This window comes from Tachypleus tridentatus, chromosome 9 (genome assembly GCF_004210375.1).
Source record: "Tachypleus tridentatus isolate NWPU-2018 chromosome 9, ASM421037v1, whole genome shotgun sequence".
Classification (NCBI taxonomy): Eukaryota; Metazoa; Arthropoda; class Merostomata; order Xiphosura; family Limulidae; genus Tachypleus; species Tachypleus tridentatus.
In genome coordinates this window covers 31,238,366-31,258,614 of record NC_134833.1, presented here as the reverse complement: position 1 = coordinate 31,258,614, position 20,249 = coordinate 31,238,366, and positions in this window count along the sequence as shown.

The following is a 20,249-nucleotide window of genomic DNA, read 5'->3' as shown; positions in this document are numbered from 1 at the left end:
GTTGGTTGAGTAACACAGATTTCGTATTTTCTATTTTAATATACTAGAATTGTTAATCTGAATTTAATCCAAATTCATAAATTAGAAACTTAAGACATTTAACTCGATATCGTAGCTGGTTTTGGTATTAGCATCAATAACCTTAACAGCCTATACAACACTTGGGATTAAAACAAGTCAGAAACTTTTAGAGTTTAGGTTTGGTTTTGAATTTCACGCAAAGCTACACGAGGGCTATCTACACTAGCCGTTTCTAATTTAACAATGTAAGACTAGAGGGAAGGCAGCTAATCTGGTGTGACGGGGATTTGAACCCGCGACCCTCGGATTATGAGTCGAGTACCTTAATCAACCGGCCATGCCGGGCCAGAGTTCAGTTATATTCTTCTCTAATTTTGAGGAAAGAGAAGGCAGCCAGTCACAGTCAGCATGAGCTGTCGCTACAATTCGCAGCGCATTTTGTGAATTTATACTAGACCACACCCGCTCCACGTAGTGCGCAAGTGGCAGTTTTGTTCACTAATACTAAAAGCACAGATTTGTTTGGTTTGATCAATCGAATAGTATTCTTTACAATTATCGCGAATAAACGTACAAAATATAAAAGAGCACAGTTTATATAACCGAATTTCTGTTTTTAGTAAATACTATAACAGAAAAAATCTCATGACTACCAAAAATAACCGTATAAGGACAAGACAGAATTTTTTCTTATCGTAACTGAGGTAGCTAACAATATTATTAGATATTTACAAAGTAGAAATGGTCGCTGAAAGTTTAAGTTCTTAAACAGTATTTTCAAAATATCAGTAGGATCTTTTGAAAGTACGTTTGTCTTTGAAATAATGCAATGATATGTATGTTTGAAAAAGAACAATAATTTTTAACGTACCCATTGAAAATGGATTTACGAAGTCCTGGTCCACTCTTTTAAAGATAATCTTGCTTAAATTATGTCGATATTAATATCTGAGACGGAATATCTTTTAAGTTGTGACATTTTTCTTCTTACTACTCTCTTATAATACCTTAGGATGTACTAGTTTCAATGATTGGTCCATAAAACAACCATCTTCGAATTTCATTGTCACATAAGTTAGTTTTGTAAGAGTGTAGTTTTATTTCATGACTTTCGAATTATATCGCTTGTAGTTATGAGCGTGTGATTTGATAAAAAAGTGCTTTGTTATATAATTCTAAGGGTTCGAAATCACTGTTCTAAAACTCTTGGAATGCACTTTCCATGAGATACGATTGGCCTGTTATTCCGTTCCCATTAGCCCTTCCACCTCTCAGTGGCACAGCGGTATGCCTTCGGACTTATAGGACTAGAAACCGGGTTTTGATATCCGTTATGGATAGTGCTGAAGTTCAAACAAATCAGGCTCGGCATGGCCAAGTGGTTAAGGCGTTCGACTTGTAATCCGAGGGTCGCGTGTTAGAATTCCCGTCACACCAAACATGCTTACTCCTTCAGCCGTGGGAGCGTTATAACGTGACGATCAATCCCACTGTTAGTTGGTAAAAGAGTAGCCTAAAAGATGGCGGTGGGTGGTGGTGACTAGCTGCCTTACTTTTAGTCTTACACTGCTAAATTAGGGAAGACTAGCGCAGATAGCCCTCGTGTAGCTTTGCGCGAAATTCCAAACAAACCAAACCGATCCCCTTAAATAGACTGTGTTTAGAAATAATTTGGTGTATCATGGAGGGATCCACAGGTCGAGAAAGTTTGAAGAGTCTAACTTTAATACCTGAACACCACGAACACTTAAAAAGGTCTATAAAACAGAGAATTGTTTCAGCTCAGTTGCTAGGGCACTATCTTGGTGCACAAGCTGTGCCAGGTGCGAAACACATCTACAGGATTAATAGAAAAAGAGATGAAACATGCTATTAGCACATGATGAGCAGATGTTGAAGGAAGTTGTTATTTTCAAGAACCAACAATGTTCCTTAAAAACAGAACGAAAAATTTGGGGGAAATGTAATTATACATTCCCTCAAATTATAGGATTTGCCCTAAAATATCTTTTGGACATGGAAGTAAAGATAAGGCTGTTTTATTACAGTAGAAGGATTTTTTTATTTAACTTTCCATGTTCCAGTAACAAATGTTGTGCTATCAAAAGTCGACAGTGTTGGAAATACACGCCAATGCTTTAAATCGTTTCTGCGAAATAAAAAAGAAAAGTTTCCAGCGTTCTGTAAGAAAACTGAATACACAATGTTATGCTCACTCAATCAGATTACTCGTGAGCCTACTTTAACCATTGTGGTGTTATTAGAGTGAGTTGCTGTTAGATCGAATCGCGTTGTTCAATTTAACTTCAGCAAGCCATAACATGGAACGGTGTACCACACTCCGCCAGTTCTAATTCAGTTATAAAAATAATTTCCTGAAATTTTATCAATAACGACGACTACAAACCCTCGCTGTGAAGCTCTTTCATAGGGGTTTTTACCTCCATTTTCCAAACAAACCTCTTAAAATCTGACTGTGGCTCGCAGTTGTCTCAAACCTGATAGTTCAGGTAATTAAGGCGTTTGTGTGTTAGGAGAAACATGGATAATATTCTCCAGCTTGTTATTTACATTATCAGAAAATTACATTGTATTCGTTGATACACGAAGAGAACAAATAAAAAATATGTTGAAAATATATATATAAACTTGTTATCTATATATTTGCAGCATATCTTTTATTTGCCAGTATATCAATCACGAATTATATAAAACGCATCCATCCATACGTAGCTTCGTGGTGTGTATTTAAAGTAAGGAGGTTCCTCGCAATTTTTCTAATAATTCTATACGACTATTTAACTTTCATTTGGTAATTAATAATCAGATGTTGAAATTTACTTGCTGAGAAACAACTAACTAGTAAGATGTTAAAGTGTCCTCTTGCGGCAGTTTGTAAAGATTGAAAAATCGATTGCTAGTCGCTGCTGATGTAAGATTTTGATAAGATGTAAATTGTTGAAGAAGGAAGCGGTACTTGATGGTTTAAAAAAGAAAAGTCGTGGAAACACAAAACATAAATCAAACTTCAACTTCAGAACTGACAATTTCGATTGCTTAGTCTTTCAATTCTGCCTTTGACACAAATACCCAATAATTCATTGTTTCAAAACTATGTAAACAACGTTTTATTTCTATGTACATAAGTACATATTTTATTGTTAAATATAATTAACTTTTTCTCACTTTTATGGCGTTTCTCGGTTTTAACAATCACAAGTAATTTATTTCAAAGATGATCCTTTTCAACTATTATGAGTGTGTGTCCTTCAAGTTTTCAGGCGCTACAATAACAGTTAAATTAACATGTGTATGAATAGTGAAATAACAAACGCGCTTAAATTAAGAAAAATAATGATTTAACTTTCTCTCTTTCAACATTTTAATTAATTTTGATTATTTTGTATTTCTAGGAGAATTTAAGTAATGTGTGTATAGTTTAGGCCTGATTATTAGAGCACTCGACTTGCAATCTGAGGTTCATGGGCTCGAATTCCATCTCCGAACATGTTTGTCCTTTCAGTCATGGGGCATTATAATATAACGATTAATCTCACTCTCCCTTGATAAAAAGAAGCCCACAGCTGAAGATATATGATGTTGACTTGTTGCCTTCCCTCTAGTGTAGCCCACAGCTGAAGATATATGATGTTGACTTGTTGCCTTCCCTCCAGTCTATTACTTCTAAATTAGGGACGGCTAGCACAGATAATCTTGAGTACCTTTGCATGAAATTAAAATAAAAAAAAACAGAAGGAAAAGAAACAAGCTTGTATGAATACGTTATTGATTATTATCAAACTGTATAAAGTGTTAGAGTTGAGTCGACATGAAAGAAATTATGTACCATTCGTGTTAGAATGCAGAAATATTAGGCCTATCTATTTATAAGAATAATGGTGAATCTTGGTTCAAATTTAACCTCATGGAATCAGTAACGTATTTTATGTTATGTTCGTAAAATGGATTACAGATAAATTATTACCTTATAATCCCCAAGAGTAACATACACGCACTTTGTTAACGTGAAGATGACCTAAGAAGGTCAAAACGTTGTTCTCTGATTTATTTGTAAAAGTGTTAATACCCATACCAGCCGTCCTGAGATGTATTCGTACTAGAGTTTACTTATAAATTAGGCCGAAACTAGTTCTGTTCTGTTGTGACCTCCATAACACGTCTTTAACTTTGTTAAAGGTGTGCGTGAGCGGGGGCAAGTGTAAGAATAAGAAAAAAATTGGTGAGTGAACGAACTGTGAAGATGTTTTGCTAAAAAATATTCAAAGTGTGGTGACACATGTCACTTCTGCACTTGTTCAGGTGCCTGCGCTCTGGAATTTTGAAAATGTTCATTGGAATGATTAAAAAACATACCGCTGAGCCACTGGGGGACATATGTGTATGTGCACAAGGTATAAGGAAAATAAAAGACAGAACTTCAAGGGAGGGTTATATTGGCAAAAAAGCTGACTTCAGAGCCAGCCGCTATCCAAACATGCAGGAGTACACTGTAGATGTGATATATTCAAAATCAATTGTAAGGTAATAATAGTTTCTACTTGCCTCTTTGTGGTTTGCTGTTATTTGTTACCCTGCATCTTTCTTCACGAATTGGTCCATCAGATCAAGTACACACAAGCACTTGTGTGACTTGTGCTTTATTTTAAGTTTATCTGCATTGTGAATGGATCGAAACACCGAATTCTCCCTACAACATATACTTTGGCAAATTGTAATGTATACAGCCTGAGGGTCGGGTGTTCGAAAGGCCGTCACACCAAACAGTGGAGGCGTTATAATGTGACGGTCAATCCCATTATTCGTTGGTAAAAGAGTATCCCTAATGTTGGTGATGATGGCTAGCTGCTTTCTCTCTAGTCTTACACTGCTAAATTAGGGACGGCTAGTGCAGCTAGCCCTTGTGTAGCTTTGCGCAAAATTCAAAACAAACAAACAGGCCCTTTCCAAAAGAGATTTTTATATTACTTTTTCTGTTTTGTTTTTATGGAGGAGGTGGGGTGTAGTTTGCTTTCATTTTATTGTCCGACCGAGAGGATAACTCATCAGTCTTTCAAAAAGAAAGCCCAGGATCGAATCTGAACTTCTACCAACACGGGTATAGTTCTTCTTGAGACTTCCTCGAAAACGATAAAAGATTAGGCAGCAAAAACATAGAATAAAAACTAGTTGTTAATTAAAAAAAAAAAGGTTACTAAATTAATAGTTAAATGTAGGTGATTATGTAGGTTACTAACAATTTACAACGATACTTCGACTAGATTTTCTAGGGTGTAGCTGCTTAGGGAATTGTTGTTTGTAATTAAGCACAAAGCTAAACAATGGCTATCTGTGCTCTGCCCACCACGGGTATCGAAACCCGGTTTATAGCGTTGTAAATCTGCAGACATACCGCTGTGCAACTGGAGGGCAAGCTAGGGGGACCACTTTGACGTAATATTTCTTAACGGATCTGAGTTGCTGATTTGAAAGAGCTAACCCTCAGAGTTAGACATCTTGATCTAACGATCTTCGTTTCTATCTTATTGTCGATGCCAGAATTAACCAGGTGATTAACAATAAGTTGATCTATAACAATGAGGTTATTTATCTATGTTTTCCCTAAAATAAATCACTTTCTTATGCTTCTAAATATTCTTGTTGTTATATTAGCATAATGCGTTTCCATTGTCAAATAACTCACCTACTGATTTCCATGGAAACATTTGTAACGAATACATCGTCTCATTCTGCTCATGATTGTGGTAACGATCCTTCTTTATTGATATGACAGGTTGTACATTTAAAATTAGAATACTGCGGTTTGAGATAGATAAACTCTTACGTTGTTTTCCGACATACAGATCCTTACATTGTTTCATGTATACAGACCCTTACATTGTTTTTTGATAGACAGACCCTTACATTGATTTTGATAGACAGACCATTACATTGTTTTTTGATAGACAGACCCTTTCATTGTTTTTTGATAGAAAGACCCTTACATTGTTTTTTGATAGACAGACCCCTACATTGTTTTTGATAGACAGACCCTTACATTGTTTTTTGATAGACAGACCCTTGCATTGTTTTTTGATAGACAGACCCTTCCATTGTTTTCAGATAGACGGATCGTTACACTACTTGAAGTAAGCGACAAAAATATGTCGCTCCTCTCACTATGTGAAACGGAAACTTTTCTACCGTTGAAATGCCTTATTTTCTCAGTTTTCACAATTACATTTTTGACTTTTCAGATTACGCTCTACATTTGATACTAAAGATGGCAGCACCACTGCTTGAACAATGAACTGAGCCAATCGAAAAAAATGACTGGGAGTTAATTCGCAGAGAGAAGAATTGAAAGAAATACAGTAGCCTCATACTGAAATGTACTGAACTTAGATTATTCAATTTTTGTTATAATGTGAAACTATACGGTAGGTTCTGCGTTATGTTTAGTACCGGAAATCAGTTCATCGAATTTCGTGTTATAAATCCGTAAATGTGCCGCGACAATGGTGAAATTAAATCTTTCATTTATGTTAATATTATTATAATCTATTAAATGATCTAACAACTTATCTCTATGTTTAGCAAAATTATGGATAAGGGCAGCACTTCAACTGAGATCTAACTGAAGAAGATCAACCACTGATGCAGCGCAGATAGCCCTCGTGTAGCTTTGCGCGAAATTCAAACCAAACCACTAATGTAATGTTAGAGTTATGACTGAACATTATTATAAAATATGCACTAAAATCCTTGGTAAAGGTCGTTTTAAAGTGACCTGTGTCTGTTCGTAACGAGCATTTGTTTTCAATTTCCCTACCTTTGGTCAACATAAAACTCCAGAAATCCTAGGGTATGACGAAATAGGTTGTTAAAATTCCTTATTTGGTGCATTCAAGTTATTTATTTATTTTCCCAAATGCAAATGTAGCATACGCACGCCCTCTCTTCATTCTCAAAAAGGCTACGAAATAAATGTTGTACCTGACTATATACAATTGTTAGTAGTTTTTGTTTTGTTTTTTTAATTTCGCGCAAAGGTACACGAGGGCTATCTGCGCTAGCCGTCCATAATTTAGCAGTGTAAGACCACAGGGAAGGCAGCTAGTCATCACCACTCACTGCCAACTCTTGGGCTACTCTTTAACTAACGAACAGTGGGATTGACCATCACATTATAACGCCTCCACGGCTGAAATGGTGAGCATGTTTGGTGTCACGGAGAATCGAACTCGCGAACCTCAGATTACGAGTCGACAATTGTTAGTAAAGGTAAAGAAGTATGTTAAGAAATGTTACTCCTTGAAATTCAGCGACGCGAACTAATCAGTAGTTTGGTGTACTTTTGTTTCACTGTCATAAAGTTCGTTTTGCTGTCTTCAGTTTTCATACGAAATTGAAATAACACGAAAAAAAATTACGAGGAACATAAACCGATTATTAACAATAAATATCTTCGAGTAGCTTTGCGTGAAATTAAAAACAAACAAACAATATTTAAAAAGATGTATTATATAGAGTATTACACCAAATTTAGTTGTTTCTCTTCCGGAGAGAACATTTATTTGAGTACTTCTAATTACTATACCCTCCACCGTTAGAGATACGGTTCTAAAAGTCATGAAGGATGGACAGGTGTTGCACGCGATTGTATTTGCTGTAAATTTGTCCCTGGTGGTAGGTATATTAATTGGTCATATGAGACTGTTTTCACCTCACAACACAGAATATTAATAGTGTAAATTTATATATATATACACACACAGACGATTGAGTTTGGTACATTAAAATGAATTAGAATGTGGAAAACAGCATGTTACGTGACAACGATATCCGATATGAATTTTTCGTGTAACGGAATGAATAAGAATTACATTTTGATATTATTTGACTTTTCGTAGGTAGTGTGGTACCACTGAAAACTGATTGCTTTTGTAGAAGTATGCAACAGTCCTTTCTGATGCAAAATATTCATTTGTTCAGATCGATAATTTATAATTTTCATGAATAGATGTTCTTTGCACTTAATGGCATTGAAAATAGCAAAGAAATATGGATCAGTCTGGTGTGCCATGACTATCAAGAGAGAAACCTGCAACAAGAAAAAGTCCTCCTTGTGTCCCAGGCAACAGTGTGCGACTTAATTAATAACAATCTTCGTCGGGAAAGAAGTTTTTGGAATTTCGCACAAAGCTACTCGAGGGCTATCTGTGCTAGCCGTCCCTAATTTAGCAGTGTAAGACTAGAGGGAAGGCAGCTAGTCATCACCACCCACCGCCAACTCTTGGGCTACTCTTTTACCAACGAATAGTGGGATTGACCGTCACATTATAACGCCCCCACGGCTGGGAGGGCGAGCATGTTTGGCGCGACTCGGGCGCGAACCCGCGACCCTTACATTACGAAGCGCACGCCTTAACGCGCTAGGCCATGCCAGGCCCCTCGTCGGGAAAGAAAGCTACAGAAATCACGTGTTCACAACTTACTTCCACGACATACCTGTTCGACTTTCGCACACCTAAAGCATTCTTGTTATTATAATTCTGTATAGAGACATACTGGTCAAGTTGCCGAATGCAAGACCTATGTATTTCTGTGTGATTGGCAGGGGCGTAGATTTTTCACACCCGATGGGAGGGATGATTTTTGCAACCACTTACGCGGACTGTTCAATTTGCAAATTGGTAATCTCTGATTACGTGAACCTGAAAGTTGTAAACATGCGGTCACAGAGTAATCTTGTTGCCACGATACTTGCATGTATACTTAGGCCTACTGACTGATACTTACGAACTATCGGTTAGATCGAAAAGCTTAGAAGCACGCCTATATTAAAGATGTACATTTCGGCTACTGAAAAAGCCTACATCTAGGCCTAATTATGTAATTCAGTTGGTAAAAACACGAGAATCACAAGAACAAACACACAATTTGTAGGCCTGTGATGCAATAAAACAATTCAACAGACCAAACTGTAAGGGGGGATGATTTATGCACCATACCCACCATCTAAAATGAAGGGGGATGTATCCCCTCCATCCCCCAGGATCTACGTCCCTGATGATTGGACTGTTGAAATGGCACTGAAGAAACCATCATTATTGTGTTCTGGATGATTTGCTGAAATCCACCTTGGTGTTCTGGTGTGATTTTAATTAAAAAGCCATACGACAAAGCCTTTTGCAATGGGAATACGCCGAATGGCCGTCATATAGAACATCGTGGAATGTGGCGACGGGAACTGTGTCCCCTCCCCAAAATGACGCTCCCACCTCGTTTTAAATTAAAATATTCGACAATTGCATATAACATGTCAAACGTCACGTGCTACCGTAACCATAAGACGTGATTATAACCTAACGTTATTACATACACATTTTGATTAAAGTGAATGAGACATTACAAGGTTTCGATTTATCTTTAACAAAGAAAAACGATATCAGTTTCATACAGAAAGCAGAGGTTCTGTAGCAACAAGAAGTACGGGAGTTCCACAGTGGTTAAGTTATTGGTTATGATACTGATAGCTGTAATGTTGGGTATACCAGAATCAATATTTTACTGTTATTACAAGTGGATATATATTACTCTTCTAGCCATGGAGCGTGGCACTGAAAAGTTACAGAAATTACTCTGCAAATTACTTTAAACAACATAAAAATTAAACATGCACAGCTGAGATTTTAAACATATAAACAATAACAGAGGAATAACAATGATATTTTAGTAAGCATCTAAATATTTCTTAAGTCTTATTTTAAATAAGACCATCTTCAGTTTTACGTAACGTGTTTATTATTATTATTATTTTAAATATAAGAGGAATATGTACGTTATATAAAACTTTTAGTTATTATTACATACTTTAACATTTGTAAAACATGCCTAGTTTTCATTTGTTTCAAAGCAAAACCACAATGGTTATGTTTCACTGTGGCTTAAACTTTTCGGATAAATCACGAGGAAAGCTCGACTTCGCCACGCAGTTCGAACTGAAATTGTTCCAAATATTTATTCTGGTACCTCTTGAATAGCAGACATGAGCCCCGTGCCATTGCTCTATTATACTCTTTATTATAATATTGTATCATTGTACCATTTTATTGTAATATTGTTTTATCGTGATACTTTATTGTAATATTGTATTATCGTACTACTTTATTATAATATTGTATCATTGTACGACTTTATTATAATATTGTATCATTGCACTACTTTATTATAATATTGTACTATAGTACTACTTTATTATAATACTGTACTATAGTACTACTTTATTGTAATATTGTATTGTCGTACTACTTTATTATAATATTGTATTATCGTACTATTTTATTATAATATTGTATCATTGTACTACTTTATGATAATATTGTATCATTGCACTACTTTATTTTAAAATTGTATTTGTCTCTATTTTTTGTAAGGTTGACGTCATCGTTCACATGATATCAATACGAACTGTCTATTTTGTTATTGATTCGAATTGTTTTCATTTTGTTATTGACACGCGAGGTTCCTAAGAGCAGCAATACTCCACTGACAGGCTGCAGATATACTTAGAATATATTGGGGAATATTCTTTAGTATTACCCTCTAAAAACAAGAAATAAATAAACAGATAGCAAACGCCAATAAATCAGTCAGTTCTCCCCACTGACTTAATAGAATCAAAAGAGAATTTTGACTTATGGGAGAACTGACTAAGTTGAAACTCGGTGTATAACTTCTAAAATCTTGAGGGTTGTGTTTGTAACTTTTTAGTTGTCTATTAAAATATAAATGTTAAAGAAAAATGTTACACTAATGTCAAATTTTGTGTGTTTGTAGCTAAGCATAAAGCTAAATAATAGGCTATCTGTGTTCTGCCAACCACGAGTATCGAAACCCGGTTTTAGGATTATAAGTTCACAGACATATCGTTTTGCCAATGGGGAACAATTTGCCTAATAACTTGAGCTGTAAAAATGCTGAAAGTATTAATGCTTTATAACCGATACGAAAGGTTCGACACAAAATATTTGAAGAATATTTAAGAAACATAAAAATTCTGTATGTTGAATGTAACTAACATATCTAATAGAGTAAGTACATTTGTAGTTCTGGGTAGATCTGAATCACACAGAAGTGGATCTATAATCTTAAAAAGGATGTGAACAGAACAATGAAGAAGAAAACACAATAATCTATCGTAGTTTTTCCGAAAAAATAAAAAACAAACTTTAGTTGGGTTGACCGCAACTGGCATTTTGCCTTTTTCTTTCAGTGTGTAGAAAATCAAGTGAATACTGATAAATCAAATGTTGGATGTAACTAAAAACTATAATATTAAGTTGTAAAACACTATGTATTCAGACGTGGTCCATATAACTACTTAGAGTGAGTGCTAAAACTTCAACTTAACAGAGTTAAAAGGTGACTTTACCGCGCGTGCTCAGAACTGGCTAGAAATTAATATAGTGGCATGTGATCACAAATAGAAAACGTAGTACCACGGGCAACACGTTCAACATCTACATGTAAAATTTCTCGGAAATTTTCAGAGCATTCGACACTGCAATGATACCAAGGATAAACTTATGGCCGGGAGTTTAAAAAAAATGCCATTCTGAAAACAAATTTTGATACAGCAGAAATGTTAAATATTGTAAATCAAAATAACACCTCATTTCGAAGAAGAGAAATTTCAGTGTTACCCATGGAACAGTGGTAGATACAGGATTTTTTGGTGGGGTGGGGGATGATCGACTAAGTAGCAGTGACTTAAACCCGACCCCAAGTAAACTTTTCCTTGTTACTGCAACGTAAATTTCATGGAATTAATTTAGAAACAAAGAAAAGAAACATATATGACTATGAACTGTCATTTATTGATTTTATTTTAATATATCAAGTTACAAGTAACCATACAGCACTATACTGAATCACACAACATAGTACATGTTACAAGTAATCGTACAGCACTATACTGAATCACACAACATAGTGCATGTTACAAGTAACTTTCATGTATTCCTAAATAACATGTTACAAGTAAACATAATCAAAAATATTCTAATTGAGATGATCAGTATTTTATATTTCTGATTTCCCATTAACCTACACAATTTTGGTATGGCCAGTGGGGGGGTGCATCCCCCTCCTCTGTATCCATCCCTGCCATGGAAGAGGAAAAGGAAAGCCTTACACGAAAGTTTAGAACAACAACGAGCTTTTACATACCCTATACGTAGCAGCGCCCTTAGTCCCTTAGTAAAACCGTAATTACGAAAGAGAACCACGTGACCGAATAAGCTGCTGAGATGAGGCTGGACATATTTTATAACAGTATTAACAAGATAACAAGCGAGGATTTGAAGTTGGCAAAGATTCACAAACTTGCAGACCCATTTCGTAACCAACGAAAATTCATGAAAAGAGGGAAGTGCCGTAAATCAGCGAAATAAGAGTAACATGATTTTTATGTTTTTGTTCCCAGTTAGTGCATTACTCAAACATTAAAACTCAATTTTTGTAGTTTTTTATGTTGTAATATTTCCTATCTGCTCCAATCAAAAGAAGTTTTGTAACACGCATATACATGTATATCTCACGTGGGTGTATTTTGCTTCAGAAAATCGGTGTTTAATTATCATAAGTGAACACTAACACGAAGATAAAAACAACGAGTGCTCTTAAAACGTCAGAGATAATGAATGATTAGGAATTTAATTAGAAGATAACGAATTACGTCTGGGAAACAACAAAAAACAAACAAACGTATTCTTCACGTTGAAGTCTTTCTTATCATCCGAACAGAAAACTTTTACATTCCGTGATATTTTTATACATCCTTTTAAGAACACATGTTCGTGCTTCTGTACCAGAGAGGGCTTTACGCATCCTGTTCTACTGTTATGTTAGTATAGAGAGTGGTGGAGCATTCGGATGGTTTCAGTTTTCTTTTTATGATGGATTTTTGTCTTAAGTGTTTATTTTTTGTCGTGGTTTTTGGATAATAGTTGATAGTTATGAAGAAAAACTAAATCTATCAATAGTATCAGCCCTCCAGTTGTACATTGGTATGTTTGAGGGACTCGTACAGCTGAAACCACGTTTCGATATCCGTGGTGGGCACAGCACAGATAGCCTATTGTGTAGCTTTGTGCTTAATTCTAAACAAAGAAACAAACAGTGGTAGCAATATAAATGTAGAAGTTAACAAATAATAACAACATGGTTGATTTCAAATACTAACGGCCGAAATTTTGTTTAAAATGTTCGAATAAGTGAAAATTAAAAATACTTAGCCAAATACCTGGCGTTTATAGCCATGAAATGTTACAAATCTAGTGAGAATGTATTGCAGTATCCAGCACTGAGATATTAATGAAATGAGAAGTTCAATAGAAAGTTGTTTTAATCTAAGCGTTTCTGTAAAGCTGGTCATTGCTGGCTGTAGTAACAATCTTGTAACGACGTGATTGAACAACCCATGGTTCCAAGTCGTTGGCAGTACTGATCTAAGAAACGAACAGACACCCCCTCACTTAAAACTGCAAAACTTACCCAATGACGCTCAAAATGAACAGTACCTTTCCGAGCCTTCACGTGTGACTTTAATGTTCCAAAATAACTCTAACTAGCAACAATGTACTCTTCAGTTAGCGTCTTTTTTATTCCATTAGGTATATATATATATATATATATATATACAGATCTACACAATCATACATGTATATATACAATCAATGAATATGTTAAGAATATAAAATTGTTTGGTAAATACCTTACCATACTACCATTCTACAGTTACCTAATGAGTTTGGTAAATACCTTACCATACTACCATTCTAGAGTTTCGTAATGAGTGTCCTACGTGAATAATAAAAACGCGAATATTAATGTGTAGCCTTTCAGCTAGTAGCAATATATCTGTTGACTGTACACACACACGTACATATACACACACACATATATACATATGAGGAACACCTATATTAAGTGTGGATTTCAGTAAATATTTTTGGTCATATTTCCCGCGTGATGACGTCCTCTTCTTACACTGGGTGGTTAATGTTTGGTTAGTATAAATGAAATATCGAAGTTCATTTGTATTAAATTAATTTGGCATGCTGTCGATATCTACCAATCACCATATGGGTCCCACAACGAGCTGAATATTTTATTATTCCAAATATCGCGACTCAAAGAAAACAATTGTGACCTATTTAGGATTTTTTAAAAAACTATTGTATGAAGTCGTTTTATACTAGCTGATAAAGTACAAGCTATTTCTTTTAATAGAATTTTTACAAATAGATATATATATCAAATTAAACTAAAGTTTGTGCGTAACTTAAGACAACTCTCACTGTATAAACTATTCCATTATCAAGAGAACTGAACAGTCAGAATGTATTGATGGAAACAGTCTCTCAACTATTGAACTAAAAATAAACATATTTTACAGTTCATTAAAGCTGTTGATTCAACAGTTTGTTGTTTAAATATAACAATTAGCACTCGAAATCAACTGGATGAGAAGGGAATAAGAGAAATGTGTTTGATTTTTGTAATACCAGTAAATAGAATATGATTCAATGTTCATCCTTATGGATTGGTGATCGTTAGTTACTATTGACTTGTCATATCAGAAAGGCTTGTTGACCCAGAGCTTAATGATATCATCTGTTACATAATAAGACGACATTATGGCCACTTTGGTTAACGCACTGTTTCATTCCTCTCGCGGCTTTGATCGATAATATCTATCAGTTGTTAGGTCACTATCTAATGCTCAGTATTGGATGGTACTTCCCTTGAGAAATCAAACCCTATCCTAATGTCAACCAAACATTCGTTGGCAAGTTTAAGACTTTCTTCACACCGGGGTTACGTGCAGAGAGCTCATTGGTTAAACAATTTCCGATGAGTTCTCGTTCAACCAGTAATCTTTCATAGTTTGAGTCCTCTGAGAATCGTATAGTGACTAAGGCGAATAAAACCTGATTCTCTAAGTATTATAATATCAAATAATATATTATATACTGTTAATTTTGCCGTTAGGTGTGTGTCATTTCACCGATTTTCCTGATTTTTTAAATTTTCCCCTTTTCACAGGAGTTTGTTAATTGGGTTTTTGAATGCTTCTAAAAATAAATTTTTAAACATTTGTAATGTGTAAACATCTCAAACAGGTTTTCCGTGTGTAAAAGATAAAACAAAAATACAATGGAGGTTTAATTAGATAACTGGAAACGAATGAAATATTAATTAAACGGGCTTAAGTGCAACTAATTAGCGTTACATATCAACACAGTTCCACTTATAAAACAAAATAACCAGATGTTTGAAGGAAATCTCTCTGGTTTCAAAATTCACATATTTCAAGTTATATCCAGTGAGCAGCTTGGAGCACTATTTTGGGACAGCCAGTATTAGACACAAAGAAATAAATTTGACGGTGTGTTTTACGTTTCAGTCATTATCAAACTTCCTAAGCTGCGAGTGAGAAGTTTGTATCAGAATCTTCGAATACAAAAGTATTTATGTTTATAAAAAATTGATGTCATGCTGTAAAGTTAAAAACAGTGAAATACGCGAGTATTGACTGTGTAGTCTGCCGTTCTGTATCACCGTAAAATTGATTTGTGCACACCTCTTTTTACAGACCGCAGCTCTTCACTGTAAACTGTTTATTTATTAGCTGGAGCATCCATTTCGTGGGCAGAAGTTATGTCAATTCGTGATTGATGAAAAGTTATTTTAAGACACAAAACGTTGCTTCCGTTATATGTAATTATCAAACAACACCCATACAAATTGCAACACACAAAATGTGAAACCCCAAATTTGGTGAAGATTTATCAAAAGAGGTCAAATTGGTGACAAAAAACGCATAAAAAGCCCCTAAAAATTGCAAAACTGAATATTTTTATCTTCCTATAGGCCTAATGAACCTCCATATCAAATTTGATGAAGATTCATCAACACGGGTTGAAGTTGTTACATGGATAGACAACAGACAGTACTATTATATTTAAATGTACTGTACATGCCACTTTACTCATATTAAGTGTTGCTAATATATTACATAATAACAGTTATATTTGTACGGTACTTTTTAAAATATATTTTTTTAAATTTTACTTTGAAATATAACGTAGATGGTCCTATAATTGTGCGTCCTGTAGCGCCTCTCAGCAGCCTCAATGGAGGGCACGCTCCAGAGATTGTAACATGGTTTGAGAGCACGTCTGTTAAGTAAAAACAATACATCTGAAAAATGAATCATTTGCTTTTATAATATATCAGAAGAATTAAAATTCCTTTTCTTTTAAAAAGTGCCCAGAGGATGTTAACCAATTTATTAAATCTGGTTTAGTAAATGTAGTTATTTATTTCTTGTATCCATCTTGAAAATAAGGCAGTGAATAAAATATTCATACAAAAAATAGCAGAATTCAATAAATGAAACCCAATCCAGCAGTAACCACGTTTCTGTTAAATTCTGAAAGTAGCGAATATTGATTAGAAATCACAATACCAAGGTTCAAATGTTATTATACCTAAACTGACTAAAATATTGCTTCCCCAAGAACAGAATATTTCGATAGATTACAAACACAACACATCTCAAACAGTACTTGCTCTAACATTATGATATTTCTCTAATATACGTACTTCTAAAGTTTAGCTAATAAACTTTAGTTAGGTAACAAGCTTGACTTATATTTGTTTTTGATAGTACCAAGTAGTTATCAAAACTGCTAGAGGTCAGCTGATGTTGCATACTATTTTTTCAGCCATTGAAGTAGTAAAGTTATAGATGTCCTTTATCGAATTGCGTTCTCTTCATGAGTTTTCTTCATTTCTTTCTGAAATAATACGATATTTCTATTTTTAAAAAATAAAATATTTAAAACGTGAAATTCTGGTGAGGAATTGTTCAAGAAGTCGACATCATTTGTGGACCTCAAAACAAACTAGACGCTTTGTAGACGCAGTCTGACCGTACTTTACACGATAAACCTGATTCAACTGTTTGAATGTAGATTTGAGCAAATGTATTTATTTAAAAACATTACTTTCGAAATGCATGTTGGTTTAGCAAAATAACATTTTGACACGAATTCGAGCTTGGGTATTAATATATGAGTATAACAGTTGTGTCAGGAAATCACGTGGCCTGCCTTAAGTGTTGTTTAAAGACACTGATAAAATGTATATCATCTTTCTACTAAAATTATAAGGAAAATGGTTTGTTTTAACTATAGTAATTATTAGAGCTAGGTAACAAACTTAACCCTACGACTGAAACTCAAGATCGTTGAAATAGCCTTTCAACACTAATTTCACTAATAATGAATCTCTATCTATTTTGAAATACTAATCATGTTACAAATATCCAGTCAGTCCTAAACTTCGTTTAAAATGATTACAATACGAAATATATCTTAACCTGCCTTTTAAGATATGCCATAGTTAAAAACTACGCTTTCTTATCATCTCTTTGCATTTTATCTTAGTGTTATTAAAAACCGATTTCAACATAAATACAGGTTACTAGATCTGCCTACTAGATCTCTTAACAGCTGATATAATTAAAAAAAAAACAAATTAGTTTGTTGTTAATGTTAACCATCAAACTACACAATGGGCTATCTGTGCTCTGCCCGCTGCGGGTATTGAAACTCGAATTTTGAAGTGTAAGACTAGAGGGAAAGCAACTAATCATCATCACCCACCACCAATTCTTGGGCTACTCTTTTACTAACGAATAGTGTGGTTGATCGTCATGTTATAATGCCCTACGGCATGTTTGGCGTGACGGGGATTCGAACCCGTGACCCTTAATTTACGAGTCGAGCGCCCTGACAACCTGTCCACACCGGGCCATCTATTGAGAGGATGAAGAATTAACACTAAATTTGAACTATCTTAAACGATGATGTGATTACAAACTAAACTTAGCATGCTAATAAACGAAGGTTGGCTTACCTCGAATATTAGCATGATTAGAAAGTTGGCTCGACGTAATTTAAATATTAATAAGTGATTATAAAGCTGATCAAGTTTGACTTACATCAAACTTTATTTTCCTTTAAAGCAAGACGACTGGAAATCAAACTTGAGCTATTAGTTTTAAAAATAGGAGCTCAAACATTAATTCAATCAAAATCATGTATTGCCTACCTTTAAAATCTAACCTTATTAATATGATGAAAAACCAAATGTAAATTTGACGTAACTTTATTCATGAAATATGATTCAAAACTAACTTGAGCTAATTGTAAATATCGACCAGAAGAATAATCAAATACAGTTTGATCTAACTTTAGACGTTAATTAAAAGTAGAAATAATTTTAATATAATTTCAGTGATGACGCAACAATGACCCGGTTCTTCCATAAGTGAATAACGTGAGATCAGGTGTCTTTAAAATACCTCTATTCGTAAGTGTAAAGCAGACTTAAATATGACGTAAGTGTAACTAAATCGGGTGTGTTTTATGGGAAAAAAATATTGATAAGAAAACTGAAAGCGTTCTCGTGACCGATTAAACTAATTCTCATTGGCTCACAACTTCTTTAACGAGAATACAGCCCCAGTTATAACATTAATTTAAGGACTGTCAGTGTACTAAAACGTTTAAAGGAAATCTTTCTTATACAACGTTTTACTTAGGGCTTTGTTTCTCCAATTTCGACCTGGGCGAAATCTTTCTAAAAATGATTGTTTGTCTCTTTATGAATAACTTTTGGTCTTTGAATGCTAAATAACTGTTTGTGATTTTGTACAAATAGGCCATTGTTTCATTTAAATTAGACACTTTAAACGACTTTTAACTACGACATTCGCGTCAAAAAGAAAGAAAAATGAGATAAAATTTGTTAATTCTACCAGAGAAACAAGAAACTGTGAATGTTCATACAAAGTAGTCTGACTTAACAGCACATTACGTAAAGTACATTTCTAGTTATTTTTTACTAACTACTGGTAGGTGTCCATTGAAACAGTTCAACGATAAGTTCTATAAAAATAGCAATGAATAATTAAAAATATGTAGTCAACAATGCCTTCGACCATAGCGTATATGCAGTATGATTGTCTAGTTAGTCGTTTACAACCGTATTTTTTCACTCTATATGTTACTTCAGTAAAGAGAATTACATTACATTTGTTTCCAAGCAAAGGAGACAGATCATAATGGATTGTTAGCTAAAATGTTTGGGTTTAGATGCAATAGGTGCATCCAGAAAACTATACTGCTCAGATTCACTAAATAGCTACGGATATTTTTTTACGCTGGATGCTACCGTTCCTTGTAATTTACTGGGTGCAAGAAAAGACCGTTACCTAATTGAACACTTCCCGACAGTTGTTATTTCCACAATAAACGTCAAAGAAAGGATATTCAGTTCAAATCAATTTATGAAATACCAACATGGAAAAGTTGTAATAATAATATGTATAGATAATCCTGTGGAAAAGTGTTAGGACAAAATCAAAAATTAGATTTAAGGCTTCATTCAAAGAACAATGGAAGATAAATCACAGGTGAAACATCAAAATTTTACTAATCTTCATATTTATTACAACAGAAACTCAGTGGAAATGCTTGACTTTAGCAAACAGTTAATATCTTGTATGTCCTCTTTTTGCTTTAATAACTGCAAACAGTCTTTCACACATTGTTGAAACATACTTAATCAAAGTATACTTTGGGATTTTACTCTATGTGTCTATAATACACTCCCATAAAATTTCTTTGGCAATAACCTTTGATTTGTCACGTTTTTTTATCTATCAAGTCCCAGTTCGGATCATTTGGGTTGAGATTGAGACTCTATGGGGGCCATTGCATCATTTGAATGAATCTAGGAGCTTCTTGTTTTGTTTTTTTTAACCAAATAATTTCTGTATACGTTGGATGAGTATTTGGGGTCATTATCTTCTCGGTAGTAGAATCCTTTATCAATAATACGCAAATCACTTGGTATACCATGACAGATCAGTATCTGATGGTACTTGTGCAAGTTTGTTATTCAATCTATTTTGCTGTCTGCGGACTTACAACGCTAAAATCCGAGTTTTGATACCCGTGGTGGGCAGAGTACAGATAGCCCATTGAGTAGCTTTGTGTTTAATTCAAAACAACAACAATCTATTTTGTAAACATTTCTCACCTCTGCAAACCATCACACTGCTTCCTCCATACTTCACTGTAGGTGCT